General features: G+C 31.5%; 2 long non-coding RNA genes across 4 annotated transcripts; one reads left to right on the plus strand and one right to left on the minus strand.

Moving 5' to 3' along the window:
• Positions 1-1,893: 1,893 nt before the first annotated feature.
• On the plus strand, positions 1,894-11,623 carry LOC127715337 (uncharacterized). 2 transcript variants are annotated; one of them, XR_007988370.1, is made up of 3 exons: positions 1,894-2,076; positions 4,090-4,270; positions 11,228-11,623. It is a non-coding gene; the product is annotated as an uncharacterized LOC127715337 (long non-coding RNA). The 2 variants fall into 2 exon arrangements; XR_007988352.1 differs by lacking the exon at positions 1,894-2,076 and adding an exon at positions 2,808-3,032.
• On the minus strand, positions 6,795-9,167 carry LOC127715049 (uncharacterized). Of its 2 annotated transcripts, XR_007988115.1 has the most exons (3): positions 8,635-9,100; positions 8,008-8,164; positions 6,795-7,219 (listed from the first exon to the last, which is right to left on the minus strand). It is a non-coding gene; the product is annotated as an uncharacterized LOC127715049 (long non-coding RNA). The 2 variants fall into 2 exon arrangements; XR_007988109.1 differs by having other exon boundaries at positions 8,008-9,167.
• Positions 11,624-17,632: the final 6,009 nt, after the last annotated feature.

Raw genomic sequence — 17,632 nt, forward strand, 5'->3', positions numbered from 1 at the left:
TTGTTAAATTCTTTTACTTCATAATTATGTCAAAGTATACTTTTTAAAGTTTTAAATTTTAAAGTTAAAATAAATATTCCGTTTTGATCTAAGGAAAAAAAATTTAAACTGTAATGACATGGTCAGTCAACGGATTTGTTGCATGGCTGATTACAGGTAATTCAAGCATGCAGTAATTTTCCATTACGACAGTGCGTGTACCCTGGGGTGTGTATAACGTTTTAGAAATACCATAGTTTTCTAGAGAACATCCTGTCGATGTGTAATACAGATTGATGACATTACACAAAATTTCTTTCGTTAAATATAGTTAAGTATCTGTGTCCATTCCCTGTTGCAACACTACAATTTTTTCGAAGAAAAAAATGTTAAAATTTGAAGAAAAAAAAATCATTTATATAAAATAAAGAAGAAAAAAAGTAGCAAATAAACTTATGTTATTTGCCTATCCTGCAGTAGACGAGAAATTGAGGATGAATACCATTTCTTCTCAGTCTGTCCATGCTATACATCATTGAGGGATACCTATATACAAAATATTAATAAAAATCTTAATTTCAATTTTATTAAATTGCAGTCACCTATAACACTGAGGCATATGACCGCACTTTTAAATAGCAGTCTGCCAGTCATTATAAATATCACCATAAAGTATATTAATGATTGTTTTTTATTGAGAACATCTGTATAACTTATGTTTCTAAAAATACACGAATATTGTTTTTACAAAAAGAAGTTTAATACATTTTTCATTTTGTATGTAATAATTGAAGCCATTTCGAAATATAAGAAATCTTCACATAGTCGGGAAATTTTCAATTCAAGTTATTTCATTTGAAAACGTTAAAAAATATAGATCTTATTCGATGTAAAATGTGGCGTCCTTGGATATCAAAACCCCGTTTAAATAGGGTTTGTCTACTTTCGTCTATTGTCGAACATTCTATAATCAAGGATTTGTACAAATCCTTGCTATAATATAAAGAATCGCGTCGCCAATATCACCACAATTACATAAATTTCAAAAACAATCTTCTCCTAAATATTTCTAACAATTTCAATAGGAAATTTTGAGTCGAAACTGAAGTACCAAATCTACAAAAAGAATCACTATTTTTTATAGTAGTAGGCGACGAAAACTAAACTGTTTATAATTTTTTTTTTCTCCTAAATTAATTGAAACTCTTGAAATAATTTAACATTATCTATAGACAGCTTACAAATTCAAATCTTTTTAGAAGTATATGAGTGTATAGTAATAATTTGTTCATTAACCCCCCTTTTTTTCTTCTATAAAATTACATTGTAATCGATTTTATTTCCAAATTTGTGTTTGCTAGGATTGACACTTAGAACGTACAACATAAAGTAACAAGTAAAAAGTCACGATTCAGTTTTGGGATATTTTTTTCTTTGAATAAATTAAAACTTAATTTTAAAAACGTTTCAGCATTTTTCTGAAATATTTTTAAAAGGAAACGGACTTGTAAACAAAATTTATTTTTGAATATTAATATTGAACAATGATTGTTAAGAAAACAATCTGCCAAAGTGGTTTGGTAATTAACTGGCTTCATGCTGTCAAAAATGTCTCCTTTTTATAAGTTTTTGACAAAAAAAAAACTATTTGAAGGCGAATTAATCATTTCCTCAACTAAATACATTTATCTATAAATAAAGTCAATTCGTCAAGAACTTTCTCTCATATATTTAAACAATTGTAAAATAATTAATTTAAACTTTTGTACTGCGACTTTCTGTCCGTTTACCAATACTTATTCCTTGTTAGGTTTTTTCATATCCATTTACGAATACTTATAATGTGATAATTTTCGGAAGCTTTTATCCTATTTTTATATCAAACAACCATGTTACCCGTAGAACAGAGTTAAGTACAAATTTAGGAATTTAGTACTTAAAATTTTCAACAACAAAATTTTATACTTTCATTTACCTGGATTTTGTTCTACGCTTCGAAGCCGCCACCCTGTATCAAACATAGCCAACACCTCGCATGGCGTATTCACGATGTTGAGGGATTGACAATATACAATCAAAGTTAGCAATATACAGCAAGTAAGTAATTGGGTGTTGAATGCCAGTAGATCTGAATTTGTAAATTGAATTTAACCTGTTTAGAATGTGTATTGGTGAATTGTTTAATAAAATTACACACATATGATAATCTGGGCTGATATGCATAAAACCACTTTAAGTTCAAAGTATCAATGAAACTGGGTCTGCATGAAAAAATGACTTATCACATAATACCAGAACCTATGTTTACTGTTAGATGATAAGAAAATATAGCTGTAGGCCTAGTTTACAAATTATTTATTCTTTTAATTTCTATTTGACTGTCTGGGTGCTTCTTATGTGTTTTAAATATTTGCGTTTTGTATGCTATGGTTAAGTTTTATAGACTGTTGTACGTCATTTGGTCGTTTTTAAGTTTTTGCCATGGCGTTGTCAGTATGTCTTCGACCTATAAGTTTTATATAATCTGCATCTCTTGTGCTGTATTTTAAAATGTATCTTTATATATATACACATTCATCAATACACCAAAAAATATGAATAAAGCTTTCGTATATATAAAAATAAGGAGATGTGGTATGATTGGTAATGAAACAACTATCCGGGATATTTTGAGACAAAGTGCACGTATCAGCAGTCAGCCTAAACCACTAAGCGTTTTGCATCCATACGTTGTTTTTTTTCGGGATACTGACTGCATAGTAAATTATCAATGTACTTGTTAATGTTCTCGAGGGATGACCCTATTACAGAAACATATATACACATATGTGTATATATGTCTCTGCCCTATTACGTGTCAGTAACATTCTCGACACGGTTCATTTTTACGGCGGCTCAGTTTTGTCTTAAGAATAAACATAATTGATAAGTTTCTTTCCCCTGCATTCCTCGATCGCACTTGTAAATAGCACATTGGTCTCAAGACATTGGTACACTATACGTTACAACACTTGCCGTCAGTACTCAAAATTGGAAAAATATTAAATAAGAAGGTATAGAAAATTAATGCATACACACTATTATCAACCACAGACATGATGTTTTTCTCAATTTGCCTAAATCGTTATTCCGCAATACAACGAGGGTGAAAACCCACCACTTTGAACACAGTCACAGGCACCGGCATGTTGTGAATTTGAAAGTTCAAATAGGTGCGGGGGGGGGGGAGGGGGCCCGGGCCCTCTTTCTTGGGAAAAATTTGGTTGATTATATAGGGATCACTGAAGCATGACTGGAGCCGGCCCTCTCTTATGAAAAGTTCTGGATCCGCCACTGCATATTCATAAAATAAACCAACATAAAATTATCCAAAAGATGAATAATACTTAATACTTACGACTAAGATTGATTATAAGTATACTTGAGTCGGTTTTACAAAAAAAAAAATACAAGTAATCCGGCGTATAAAGTATACTGTATTGTACATGACTTAATTACTATCAATATTATTTGTAAGTTTTTTTGTGAAACTGACTGCTGAATTGTTTTTCCATGCTTATGGTACATCTAAGTCATATGCTTTTTATAAAACCACCTCCAGGGTGTAATGTCTGCTCGCCCATAGAATCTGTTTGTAGATATAGGAAGATGTGGTATGAGTGCCAATGAGACAACTATCCATCCAATTCACAATTTATAAAAGTAAACCATTATAGGTCAAGGTACGGTCTTTAACACAGAGCCTAGTTTTTATCAAAAAATAAATATATTGATATTAATATTATATAGGTTAAATAATTTATTCATACATTTTTAATTGACTGACCTAGAATTATCATGATTATTGAGGAATTTAAACCATGCATTCCTATTTTTAAAAAGGGACAAAAATAAAATTTATATATAATAACAGGGTGATACAAATGAGAAAAACTCAAGAAATTGTTTTCAATTAAGATAAATACATGCAGTTAATAATGGTTTCCAGTTGTTTTTTAAAGCAGAGGCAGATTTAGTTTAAAGTTGGAAAAAATTGTTTGTACCAACAAAAATAAATTCACGAAATTAATCCAGAATTATGTGTTTATCATTTTTTTTTTTTATGTTTAGGTTGCCAGCAAGATGAAAAGAACAATGCAGTTCAAAAGTCAAAATGTGGATAAGCTGCGGTACAAGGTCCTACTTTTGCAGATTTTCATATTTTGCATGAATGAATTTGAAGTTTATATCATGGAGGGCAGAGAAAGAAAAGAAACACTTCAATTTTCCTGCTTCTGAAAGATCTTGTTCGGTAAGTTTTATGCTCTGTTTTGATAGTGTTTGTGCGTCCATCTGTCTTTCTCTAAATTGTATTCACTTAAAAGTTTTTGGTTACAGTTCACCATGAGACTGAACTTCAGTTAGTAACTTGTGGTTTTACATGTATATACTTAAAATTTAGTACTTTAAAATGTTCATGCATTTTTGTCGAGCCTGCAACTTTTGTCGCAGAAAGCTCGACATAGGGATAGTGATCCGGTGGCAGCTATGGTGGTGGCGTTAGCTAACTTCCTAAAAGCTTTTTATTTTAGAAGGTGGAAGACCTGGATGCTTCATACTTTGTATATAGATGCCTCATGTCATGATACCAATTCTGTCTGAAACATGTCCATTGTCCTTGACCTCATTTTCATGGTTCAGTGACTACTTGAAAAAAAAGTTCAGATTTTTTTTAATGTTAATTTCTCTCATATTATGAGTAATATGATAACTATATTTGGTATGTGCGTACCTTGCAAGGTCCTCATGCTCGTCAGAGAGTTTTCACTTGACCTAGACCTCATTTCATGGATCAGTGAACAAGAACTTAGTCTTAGATGCATGATTTTTTTTATTAGTTGTTAGTGGCTTTGTACTAGCTGTCAGTAACTGCGAGTACTCTCAGATCTATACTTAGTGTCTTTTTGTTGTTTGGATGTACAAGTACCCAGCCACGTTCACTTGTATTTGTAGTATTTATATTTTTATCCATCTGATGAGTTAAGCCTCTTTCAACTGATTTTTATAGTTCGTTCTTATGTTGTACTGTTACACCACTGTCCCAGGTTAGGGGAAGGGTTGGGATCCCGCTAACATGTTTAATCCCGCCACATTCTGTATGTATGTGCCTGTCCCAAGTCAGGAGCCTGTAATTCAGTGGTTGTCGTTTGTTTATGTGTTACATATTTGTTTTTCGTTCATTTTTTGTACATAAATTAGGCCGTTAGTTTTCTCGTTTGAATTGTTTTACATTGTCATTTCGGGGCCTTTTATAGCTGACTGCAGTATGGGCTTTGCTCATTGTTGAAGGCCGTACGGTGACCTATAGTTGTTAATTTCTGTGTCATTTGGTCACTTGTGGAGAGTTGTTGTCTCATTTGCAATCATACCACATCTTCTTTTTTATATTTAAGGTTAAGTTTTGGTGGTCAAGTCCATATCTCAGATACTATAAGCAATAGGTCTAGTATATTCGGTGTATGGAAGGACTGTAAGGTGTACATGACCAACTGGCAGGTGTCATCTGACCTTGACCTCATTTTCATGGTTCAGTGGTTATAGTTAAGTTTTTGTGTTTTGGTCTGTTTTTCTTATACTGTATGCAATAGGTCTACTATATTTGGTGTATGGAATGATTTTAAGGTGTACATGTCTAGCTGGCAGGTGTCATCTGACCTTGCCCTCATTTTCATGGTTCAGTAGTCAAAGTTAAATTTTTGAGTTTTGGTCTTTTTTTCTAATACTAAATGCAATAGTTCAACTATATTTGGTGTATGGAAACATTTTATGATGTACATGTATGTCAGTCTCGCAGGTTTTATTTGACCTTGACCTCATTTTCACGGTTCATTGCTCAGTGTTAAGTTTTTGTGTTTTGGTCTGTTTTTCTTAATCTATAAGCAATAGGTCAGCTATATGTGTTGTATGGAAGGATTGTAAGCTGTACATGTCTGCCTGGCATGGTTCATCTGCCCTTCACCTCATTTTCATGGTTCATTGGTCAATGTTTAGTTTTCTTGGTTAAGTCTGCTTCTTAGACAATGTTAGAAACTATAAGCAATAGTTCAACTGTATTTAGTATATTGAATGATTGTAAGGTGTACATATATTTCTTGTCAGGTTCATATGACCTTGAATTCATTTTCTTGGATCATGTTGAGTTTATGTGATAGTTGTAGTAAAGCTTTATATTTAGGACTATCAACATGATATCAATGATTAGGTAGGAAGGCGCAACATTTCAGCGTGTGCACTCTTGTTTATACATTATACACCACATTTACTGTTTTTACCCTGATTTTATGAATCACTGAACATAAAAATGTCATAATGTGAAATTATAGTACATTCTTAGGTTAAAGTTTTAGGTTAAGGTATACCCTACTGAAAATGTAAAGTGGGATTTCACTGAAAATACCAGTGGAGTTTCATCAGAGTTCCATTGGAATACCACTGTATTACCACTGGGAAATTTGGTCGGGATTTTCATTGGACATTCATTGTTTTCCATTGGGATATCAGTGGAATATCCAGTGGGATTCCGGTGAATACTCGAGTGGAATACAGTGGAAATTCCATTGGAATACCAGTGAAAACTTCGTTGGAATACCATTGTTTTCCCACTGGACATTTATTGTTTTCTACTGGGATACCAGTGGTAATTCCATTGGAAATTGTAACAATCAACCAAAGAAAACCAGTGATATTTCAATGGAAATTGACAATTCCACTGAAATGTTAGATATCATTTTGCATGCACTGCTTATTTTTGAATGAATTAATAAGAAAACTTGAAATAAGACAATAACCATTTTAATGCAAGTCAACAATTAAAGAAATTACAACAGTTTATACATCATCCACATTTAAGACCTTTTAAACGAAAAGATCAACCTCTTTAAAATATTAACGTTGATAAATTATCATTTTTTAGTCAAAGATGTATTTACTTAATTGTACATGTAAATCATTTTTCTGGTTAAATCATTCATAAGTCCATGGTAACTTTTGGTCCTCTTGAAATCTTTCACAAATGGTTTTAATTTTCAATTTTACAAATTTGTTTATTGTGCATTAAACAAACAAAAATGTCCAGTTAACATGCATACGAAATACTTTGTCAGTTTGGTCAGTTTTCTTCATCATCCATTGATATTATTCATGAATTAAGTCCAAAGTTTCTGCATTCCAATCCTGTTCCATTAAGTCTTCATTGATTAATCTGAAAGAAAAAAAATCATACATCATAACATGCATAGAATTTTGAATTAGAATAACATTACAATACCATGCTCCAGTCTGCAATTATTCAAAAATATATGTTACTGGCATATTTTATTTGTGTTTGTGTGTAATTTATTCACAACATTTATACACTAAGAGCAATTTAGACACATGTATGTCTATTGTTGAAGACTATGTGTTCTCTAGATATCTTTGGCTATAGTAGTTGTTGGGTTGCTGTCTCTTAGGCTTATAACACACATCTCTTTTTATCAAAATAGACTTTTATTGTTCATGGATCAGGTGTCTCTCAAAGCCAAATAAAATAGTATGTGTGGTTCCAGTTACATTTAAAAAAAAATTAGGGTAGGTAGGTAAGAATTTTTTTTATTTTATGTTTATTTTTTACATTGAGTCTATCATGTCTATGGGAGCAACATTCTGACTTAAACAGTACTTACTGAAAAATGACAAAAAAATCTTTAGGGTAGGCTATTGTTAAGACTAAAAAAAAAGGTAGGTAAGGTAATTAGAACCACGCAAATATTTTTATTTAGCCTCATATTATCTTTCCCTTTGTGTTGTGTTTGTTGTTGGTTTACTATCTGGTTGAAGCATACCAGACACCTCATTTTGTTCACATAATAGCCATGATTAACCATTGTGCATGATGATCAGATCAATGTTTTTGAGATGTGTTTACAGCTTATAGATGTGAATGATTAACATGATTAATGTATTTTTATTTCAAGTGTGGGAAGGATGAAAAAATAATTCAATAAGTACCTTTCAATAATCTTATACTCAAATTTCTTTTCTGCTGCTGGTTCGTTTGTTTTCATCGTGTTTTCATATTATTGAGTGGATATTGATCGATGCACAGTCATCATTTTTGCAGCTTTGTACCTTCACCGTGATCAATCCCTTTTAATATATGGACAACCTAAAAAAAAATGTAAAAACATTTTATTAATAATTTTTAATTCTGGTCATGACCTGTATGCATCATATATTACTGATATTTATCATACAATGTACATATATAATTAAGAAGCTTCTTTCAGTTAAGTATAAATACTCTAAAACACAATATTAACCTTTAGGGATTTTTTGTGTTGCATGTCCATCCAAATCAGAACATGACAAAATTAAGTTGAATGTGCTTGACATTGTGTAGTTAACTGTAAACATCTTTCCTTGATTGTGAAGGCACACAATGTAATTCAATATTGAATAATAAAATTATTATTACATTCCCACCTCCCCCTTTTCAGAACACCAAATGGTCATCCTCAAAGTGTGAACTAACAGAGCCCATGAATGAAACTAAAGGGGGTGTATATCTTTTTTTTTTAATTTTAATTAAAAATATTCATGATGTAAAAATCAAATGTAAAATCTCTTAAAAATTACCTGTATCTGCTGTACGTCTGCCCTACATCAGCACATCGTAAATTCTTGGTTCAACAGCTAATGTCATACCTAAATGTTCTGCCTTTAACGTCTATTTCTTTATTTATCGACGGTTGTTGAGTATTAATTATTATTAACATGATTAATGTAACCACAGCTGGACAATGCTGGACAGGATACATACTCGTACAATATTTTTAGTTTCAAATTTGAACACATTCCGTGTATTAATGATAACGACTATCTGATTGGCCGATCGGAAATCCCGGAAATAGAGTTATCCAATCAAATCAGCGGTTATATATATAGTCTGGTAGAAAAAAATGGCAGCCTCCATGAATGTAAACATGTGTGTTGAAAAACAACATTATAGACTACAGTTTCGCGAATTTTCTGCTCAAATTATGCCAAAACACTGACATTTAGCGTACAATTGATTGGAGCGGGTTATATGTGAAATGTTTCTATAGATTAACTTATATGACCCGAGTTCAGGACATGAAAATGATGAAAAATTTATCACACCGACAAAGTTAAGATACCGAAACAGTTTATAGAACAATGTGGAAAATGAAAGCCGTTCACTTTACTTTTCTCAAAAGAACAGTAGACCAGTAACAGTTAATGAACATGATGAAGTCAAAGGAGAAATAATTATATTATTGTATACATGTAGACTGTAGTGCAGGGCAGTTGCCAGTACGGTCACTTGAAGAAAAAAACGGAGTTATCCTAACAATTCGTACAGTCTGAAGATAATTTCTGCAACAGATCTGTTTAAAACGGCCCTTTTAAGAGCCATGCACATTTTTCAAAAAGAATCTTAATTGTTTTTGTTCGTTAAATCAAACAGAATCTTATTCTCAACCCAATTTGATATAAAATATTCATTTCTTTATTTATATTATCTGATTATTGCACATTTAATTTTATTTCTTAATAGTTAAAATGTATCCTTTCAATGTGTCATACTCATAGGCTATATGGTGATGCATTATATTCACCCTACATCTGAGGAGCTACCATTTTACTTATTTTATATGGGGGGGGGGGGGGTCTTTCAGACCGAATGATTATTTTCATTTGTTACTAGGCAAGTGATTTCATATCACATTTAACCATGTAACATTTTTTGAACAAATGTTTCATATACATGTATATATGTAGGTTTATGAAATATTCATTACATCCCATATATTATCATGATTATAATATTTAATTTCTTATCAGGCCAGCAAATTATATGTTACAAATTAAATCCTTTATATAATAATCATGCACTTAATTATTTGAAAAATTTAAATTAGAAGTATATATTCCTTTAAATTTCTAAGTCCAAAATTCCACTGGAATATTTGCATTAAATCAAAACTCCACTGAAATATAAACAATAATATTCCACTGGAAATTAATTGGAAAATCTTTGGAAGTTTCATTGGAAATTTCACTGATTTTCCATTGGAATTACAGTGTGAAAAATATTCCAGATGTTTTGGATGAAATTCTAATGGGATTCCATCGGAATATTTTTTTCCACTGAATACCAGTGTAATTTCACTGGAAATCCAGTGGAATCCCGTACTCATTTTCAGTAGGGTATAGCTTACCATAAAGTTGAATTTCATACACATGTTCATTATGTGTTGAATTTTTAAATTCAGTGCCAAACTAAGATTTTGAGCCTGATTACATGATTGACTAGACATTGACACATGCTAGTGTTTACCAGGCATGCATGGTGTCCTGTATTAGGAATTTGTCTTGTACTATAAAGAACGTTAATAGTACTCGCTGAGTATGGAGTTTTTGTGAAAGTTTAATATTAGTGAGATTTTTGCATGACATCCTGTCAACTGCTTGTTGATCATGTTTATACATGTCTTAAATTTAATATCTGACACATTGGTGTTTTGTGAACTTGGAAATAAGTTATTTGATAGAATAATAATGTTTTGAGATTATCAAAATAAAAAATATCCCATTTTTACTATTAATGATTAAGTTTAAAAAAAAAGAAGATTAAGGATATATGTATAACCATATATAAAAATGAGACAGCAACCGAACAACACAAAAATAAGAAAAAAAACAAAAAATTTTTGTATCAATGTTATAATTTCCAACATGTCCAAAGAGTTCAATGTATTTTCTAATTGAAATAAAACACAAGTGGAACTCTTTCAGAACTTCAGAAACTTGAAGAAGTGCTGTTTCTATTGTTGGTTTTCTGTATACTATATTGCAAATTCTTGTGAAAAATGGAATTTTATTGTAATTGCCTAAAGTTTTAACATTGATCTATATATATAACTGGGGAAAATACCCAAATGTTATAAAGAAGAATACATAAATTGATTGTTATATAATATTAGAATAGGAAGATGTGGTATGTTGCTAATTTGACAACTCTCCATCAGAGACCAAAGGATGTAGGAGGTTAGCAACTGATGACACTGGACAACCTTCAACAATCAGTAAAATCCATACCGCATAGCTATTTTTATTGAAAATCATATGTTATTGCTACATGTATGCCATGTATGCAAACAATTTTTATCATCCATAACTTCAGATTTTATTGGTTCTTTTTCAGAAGGATTGAAATTCATCACTTAGAATAAAAAGAGAAAACACAGAAACAAGACCAAAATAAATTCAAAGACAAAAGTCAGATCAGTTATTATTTTCATCACTCAGTCAATGAATTGAAGTTCTATTAAATATCTAAAGATATTAAAACCACAATAATGACTATGTTCTGTGCTGAATGGCCAAAAAGTGGACTATACATTACGATCACACAATGCTGGATGATAAGAAACTATTAATTTTTTGGGTGGAGGGATATCCTGAAAAAAAAATAGATTTATGTAAAAAGCTACTAGTATGTTAAGCCTATTAATAGAGTTTTCATTGATTTCAAATGGGAAAAATTGTGTTTCAAAAAAGTATTCTAGAATTCATAAATAAACATATATTGATACTTACATTATCTGCTTTGTTGTTTAAAAGTTTAGTTTTGAACAGTTATAGAACAATATAATTGCATTAACATTTCCCAGGAAAAAAAGATATTCAACTAAAAAGATTCATCTTAAAACAATTTACTACCAAACAGAATTCATTGTAACATGCACATTTATTTACTGTATATTTATAATTTGAATCCCATAGGATTTTATTTTATCCCATGTGTCCCATGGGATATTAAAAATCCCATGGGATAATTATAGTCCCATGGGATTTTTTTTGTCCCATGGGACAACAAATATCCCATGGGACTACAATTATCCCATGGGACCCCAAAAAATCCTATGGGATTTAACCAAAATCCCATGGGATAATGGTCAATCCCATGGGATTTGCCCTATCCCATGGGATATTGAAAATCCCATGTTTTTCTAAATCAAATTACAAAATATCTATGATAATAACAGCAGAAAAGCAATTAAATTATTGAATCCCATGTAATTCCGCACATTTTGGTTATATACACGACACTGTAGCTCTAAGGAGAGGCGGCGGCGGATTTGCAAATGAGTGTTTTGCAAATTAAAAGTGTCCAGTGTTATATATATATATATTTTTTGATGACGCGAACCCCTTTAAATCTTAGTTAATATTGTCCATTAGTTAATGAATTAATTAAATTTTGGTGAACTTGGATATGCTGAATCCGTCCAAATTAAGGTTCAAAATTAAACTTTGTTTGATTTTAACAAAGATTGATTATATGGGGTTCTTTGATATGCTGAATCTAACCTTGAACTTAGATTTTGGATTTTGGAGCCTGTTATCAAATTGGCCCACATTGAGGTTCAAAGGGTCCAGATTAAACTTTGTTTGATTTCATCAAAATTACATTCTTGAGGTTCTTTGATATGCTGAATCTAACTGTGTATTTAGTTTTTGGATATTGGATATTGGACCATTATAACATAAATAAGTAAAAGTATAATTTCAAATTTTCCAGTTCTTTGACCACATTCATTCTGTGTCAGAAACCTTTGATGTGTCAAATATTTAATCAGAATCCAATTTCAGAGTTGTATCAAGCTTGAAGGTAGTGTCCGTAAATCAGGAAAAGCGCTGACGACGAACACATGTATTGTTTTCATCTATAAGACAATTCGTAGGAAAATTTCAGACCAAACAATCGGAAAGTTTTATTTAACTCGTAATTTCATTTTTAAGCGTTAGAATATAATATTTAGTTTAAGAATTTAACTATCTTGTTTGTAGTTTTTAGGAGTACACAAAAACATTGACTTTAACGAATTTGGCTATGTTTGTAAGGTCTTTTTAGTTAATATAGCTCATAACGTTTCAACTTATTTATACATTTCTTGCTTTCAAAAATTTGTATATGAACGTTAATAATGAAGGGTAAATCTGAAAAGCTCTCCAGACACGAAATTTGAAAAGTGTTATTTTCATTTGAAAAATTCAACCTTCATTACGAAAATAAATCTACCGAAGACTCTACAAGTAATCCTGATCTTGAATGTAAATATACAACTATAACCTTACATATACCTTGATTCCCGTCGGCGTTATTTTAAACTATTTTACTTCGCGTTTTAATTTCACCAGAACACAAATGAGACCATTAATAAATGAACGTATGATGCCGATAAAAGTGCATCTGACGTATACTTTATCAGACACGCTCGAGACAAAAAGTTTAGGGATAATAATAAAATAGTATGGTTTTAAACATCAAAGGCAAAAGAATCTGAAGTAAACTCTTTCGAAGTTGAAATTGCGACAATTATCTTATTTAGAAACTAAATATTACATATCCGATTGTTTTATCAAACCATACAAGAACAGTAGCACTGGGTATATGCGGATAATTAACATGATCGGGTACTGAAAAACCACCTCCGCCACTGACAACCTAGTTGAAAAAAATAAACGACATTATTTCCTTTCTTTTTACCGGACAAAAGTTGAATTTGTTTACCTTTAGAAGCCAAATTTCGAAATATTTTTTCTGACGGGGTTTGATAGATTTTTATATCATAACTAGTGACATCACACGTTTAATATCCTAAAAAAATATTGACTTTAATGAAATATTCAATGATTTGTTTAAAATTATATTTCAGTTTCTACAATGCAAGAAGCTTAGAAGAAGAAAAGCAACACCTGAAAGATCAACAAACATGTAAATTATGTCTAGACGAACCAATAGCCATAGTCTTTCTTCCATGTGGTCATCTAGCTGCCTGCACATACTGTGCGCCTGCGCTTAGCAGAGGTCCAATTTGCAGATCATTCATAAAAGGAACTGTAAAAGCAAATGTGATATATTGAAGTTTTATTTATGAGTTTTTAAATGTATTTCATCATGTTCATAATATAGAAAAATTAAAGTATTACTTAATTTGTTGTTTTTATTTCTGCATAAGTATTCATTTTTGTTTCATACTATTAGAAATCCGAAAGTAGACTGAAGTCAGATTAAACCTCCTTATGTATAAAAAAAGATGCAAATTAAACATGCTGAAACGCAGTAAAAGGTGTTAGAGGGCACGTGTACTGAATTTGTATGTTTGACTTGAAGATTTGCAATGTCAATGGAACGAATGCATGTCGATAATTGCTAATTTCATAAGAGTATCTAAACGGTTTTCTTCAAGTGTAATTGCGTTGATTCGGTTTTTTTTCAATATCACGCTACAAAGTTCACCTTCGGGAACCGACAAGTAGTGCATTGGCATGCGTAATAATACATACTTATTTTACCATTTTGTGAAATTTCCCCCTGGGGAACACACAGTAAAAAACATCATTTAGTTAAATGTTCCCCTGGTAAACATTGTAATGTTCCTCTGGGGAACACATAAAAAAAGTTACCAACTAGTACAATCTTCCTCTGGGAATAACATATACAAATAATCACTAAGTTGAATGTTATAAATGACTCAATGATCAAGAAGATATCCCTCCTAGCAGTAAATATTTTATAACGGAAACCTGTTAATTTCTGGGAGACTGTTGCACAACATAAATCATTTATAGCTTTCGACTAAATGAAAACTTTTTATACATGTTCCCCATTGAAATTCAATGTTCCACAGAAGAACATTTTTCTTTATTATAATATTTGATATGTGTTCTCCAGGGAAATATTTCAATGTTCACCAGAAGAACATTTCATTAAATTGTAACTTTTGATACGTTCCCCAGTGGCACTTTAAGCTGAGATTAAACGGGTATTTTTCTCCTTTCAGAAAACTTGTATCAAAGCATGATTTAACTGCATTTAATCATAGTAATGTTTAACATGCATGCAATGACAATCATGGTTGAATATAACACGTTTATTCGTTTTACTTGTACTTCTGATGAACGTTTATCCAAATAAAGGCGTATTTTGGACGCATCAATTAAAAAAAAAGATCATCTTGTACTAAATCGACAGGCTCAGTCGGATTTTAATGTGCTAGTTCATAAAAGTCCACATGAAGACATGTAACCCTACTTGGGGACATTTTTCTGACGAGTCTTAACTCTTCAATGACGCGGGCTAAGCAGAAATGCAGTAAATACCAATTCACAAATCTGTGGTTTGAACCGATCGGGGCAGTAAAACAGATCAAACAAAAATTCCAAAAAAATGTATGTCCATTCATGTAGTTTCAAATGATATAAGTTTAGCAGAAAACATAAAACAAGTCCTCATAAATATGGAATGTTTTAGAATTGAACGGTGCACACTGTTCTAACAGTATTAATTCCAGTACTGATTACGACCAGAATTCTGACTATATCTAACACCGTGTTAAACACGGAAAGTGTAGCTCAAAATCCGTTTTTAAAACATGTACTTGTATAACATGTATAAGGCAAACATATAAATCTAAACCTAGGCATCTGGTTTAATTTTGATATTGATTTAGAAGCAAAGCAACAAGGTGCTGTAAATACATTATGTTCACACATTGCAAATTCGTTGAATAAACATGTTTTGAGTTTATGTACCATGTGTACCTTACAACATAATTTCGCACGTTTAGTATACTAACGACAATTATCTGAAACTAATTTCTGCTAGATATTGATATCAACTGAAGAATTATCTAAACGTAGAAAGCGAATGAGCCCTATTTTCAGAACACGATATTTTGGGCAACTATAAAAGTTTTGAAAACGTACTGTTTCATTAAAATGTAAAGTGAATGCACACTAAAAAGATGCCAGTTTTTTCATGGCGACAAAAAGACAAAACATATTTGATCTCCCTCGTAAAATTTAATTTTCTTCAGAGAACAAATCTTCATTTCTCCCTCCGGCAATGGAAATACGTGTAATATATAATATTGTTTATGAATAAAGTCTTCTTTTACACACCGGAAGTATTTAGAAGCGGAAGCGTTTCATACTAAAAATGTGCACAAGATCAACGCTTTTAAATCACTATAAATTTACAAACAAAAATAAAACAACATTCAATTCTTATAATTAAATGTTTATGCTACAACCATGAAATAACGTTATGTATCAGATTTTTCGTTTGTGTTTCTTTCTGTTGTTGTGACGATTTCACGGGCAGCACGTGCAGTCATGAATGTTGCATTTTATTGGGAAACTAAATCTAATTTTGGAATTGGCGGTTTCAGTTTATATATGACATCCGTTAGGAAAATGTTGACTAAAGCTGTTGCTATAGTCTTCAAATGAGTGTCCAAGGGATAGCATTCGATGGTCATTTCTTGTAGATTTCAGTAGCCAATGATTTGGGAAAACCGCTTACAATATGTAAATTTATCAGGGTGTATTGGACCGATGTTGTAAATATGACAAAACACGAAAACTTGTAAAGCTGCTGAATAATTGTTTTCTATCACAAATTAAAAGCAGGAATCAATTGCTCAGTCAATTTGAAATTAATGGAAGTAGCATTGAATTGAAGAGGAATATAACCATGTTGGGTCACCGGGTAATATTGCTAGAGTTTTACAAAAAAGTAAGAAGGAACTAGTGGATACATTTGCAACAAAACAAAAATAATAAAGACTCCCCTGCCCAGTGCTCGATAACCAGCTACAGAAATATTTTTTTTTTTGAAAATAAAACGCTTTTGAATTAAAACATTTGTTGTTTTTATACCTTTAAAGAGGCTTTACAGGAAATGTACATTTCGCATGCTCTTAACTTCACGTGAAATTACTAGCAGACGATAAATCAACAATGGTGAATTGAAGTTGAAAAGATCGCTCTTGGAATCAAGTGTTAAAAAAAAATCTGTAAGTAAATATTTAGAAGTTAACATAGATCAATTATAAAATCATTCAGAATTCAAATGATGCGATTCCTACGGTACCCGTAATATTCAAACCAGGGCATTCATAACATCATTTTTTGTCCCACTCGAGCCCCTTCAGATTTATCACTTAACCGCCGCCATTGTTATGTAAACAATATAGTTTTGGGTAAACTTGCTTGTCCTTTTATGTGAATTCCGGTTTGTGTGTTACACGTGTCAAAATGAAACTAAGCATACGTTGAAATCAAAAGATTAGAAAAAAAATTATATATAATTGAAATTAATTGATATTAGATCAGAAAGAAAGTCGTCAATTTGACATACGATTAATAAATTATTAACATTGTAGGAAGATGTCAAGAGACCAAAAACTTCGAACCACTGAGGAATTTAAATTTGCCAAGTCTCTACTTAAAGATGGCAAGTCTCTTTTGAAAGTTTCAAAACAGACTGGCATCCCGTATGCAACTTTAAAATGACCACTTGCGTGGAAGTTATGTTGGTAGAGATCCACTCTCTTCTTTTGGACCTACAAATGAACTTACCGTTGCCGAAGAAGAAAGCTTGATACATTATATTGAGTATATGGCATCTCGTGGTCTACCCTTATCTCGTCATCACTTGAAAAGATTTGTTGTAGAAATTGTGAAAAAAGTGGAAGGATAACGCTCTTCAATCTTGAAAATGGGCCGTCAGATAAATGGATAACAAAATTTACGATAA

Source organism: Mytilus californianus, unplaced genomic scaffold (genome assembly GCF_021869535.1).
Source record: "Mytilus californianus isolate M0D057914Y unplaced genomic scaffold, xbMytCali1.0.p SCAF_1, whole genome shotgun sequence".
Classification (NCBI taxonomy): domain Eukaryota; kingdom Metazoa; phylum Mollusca; class Bivalvia; order Mytilida; family Mytilidae; genus Mytilus; species Mytilus californianus.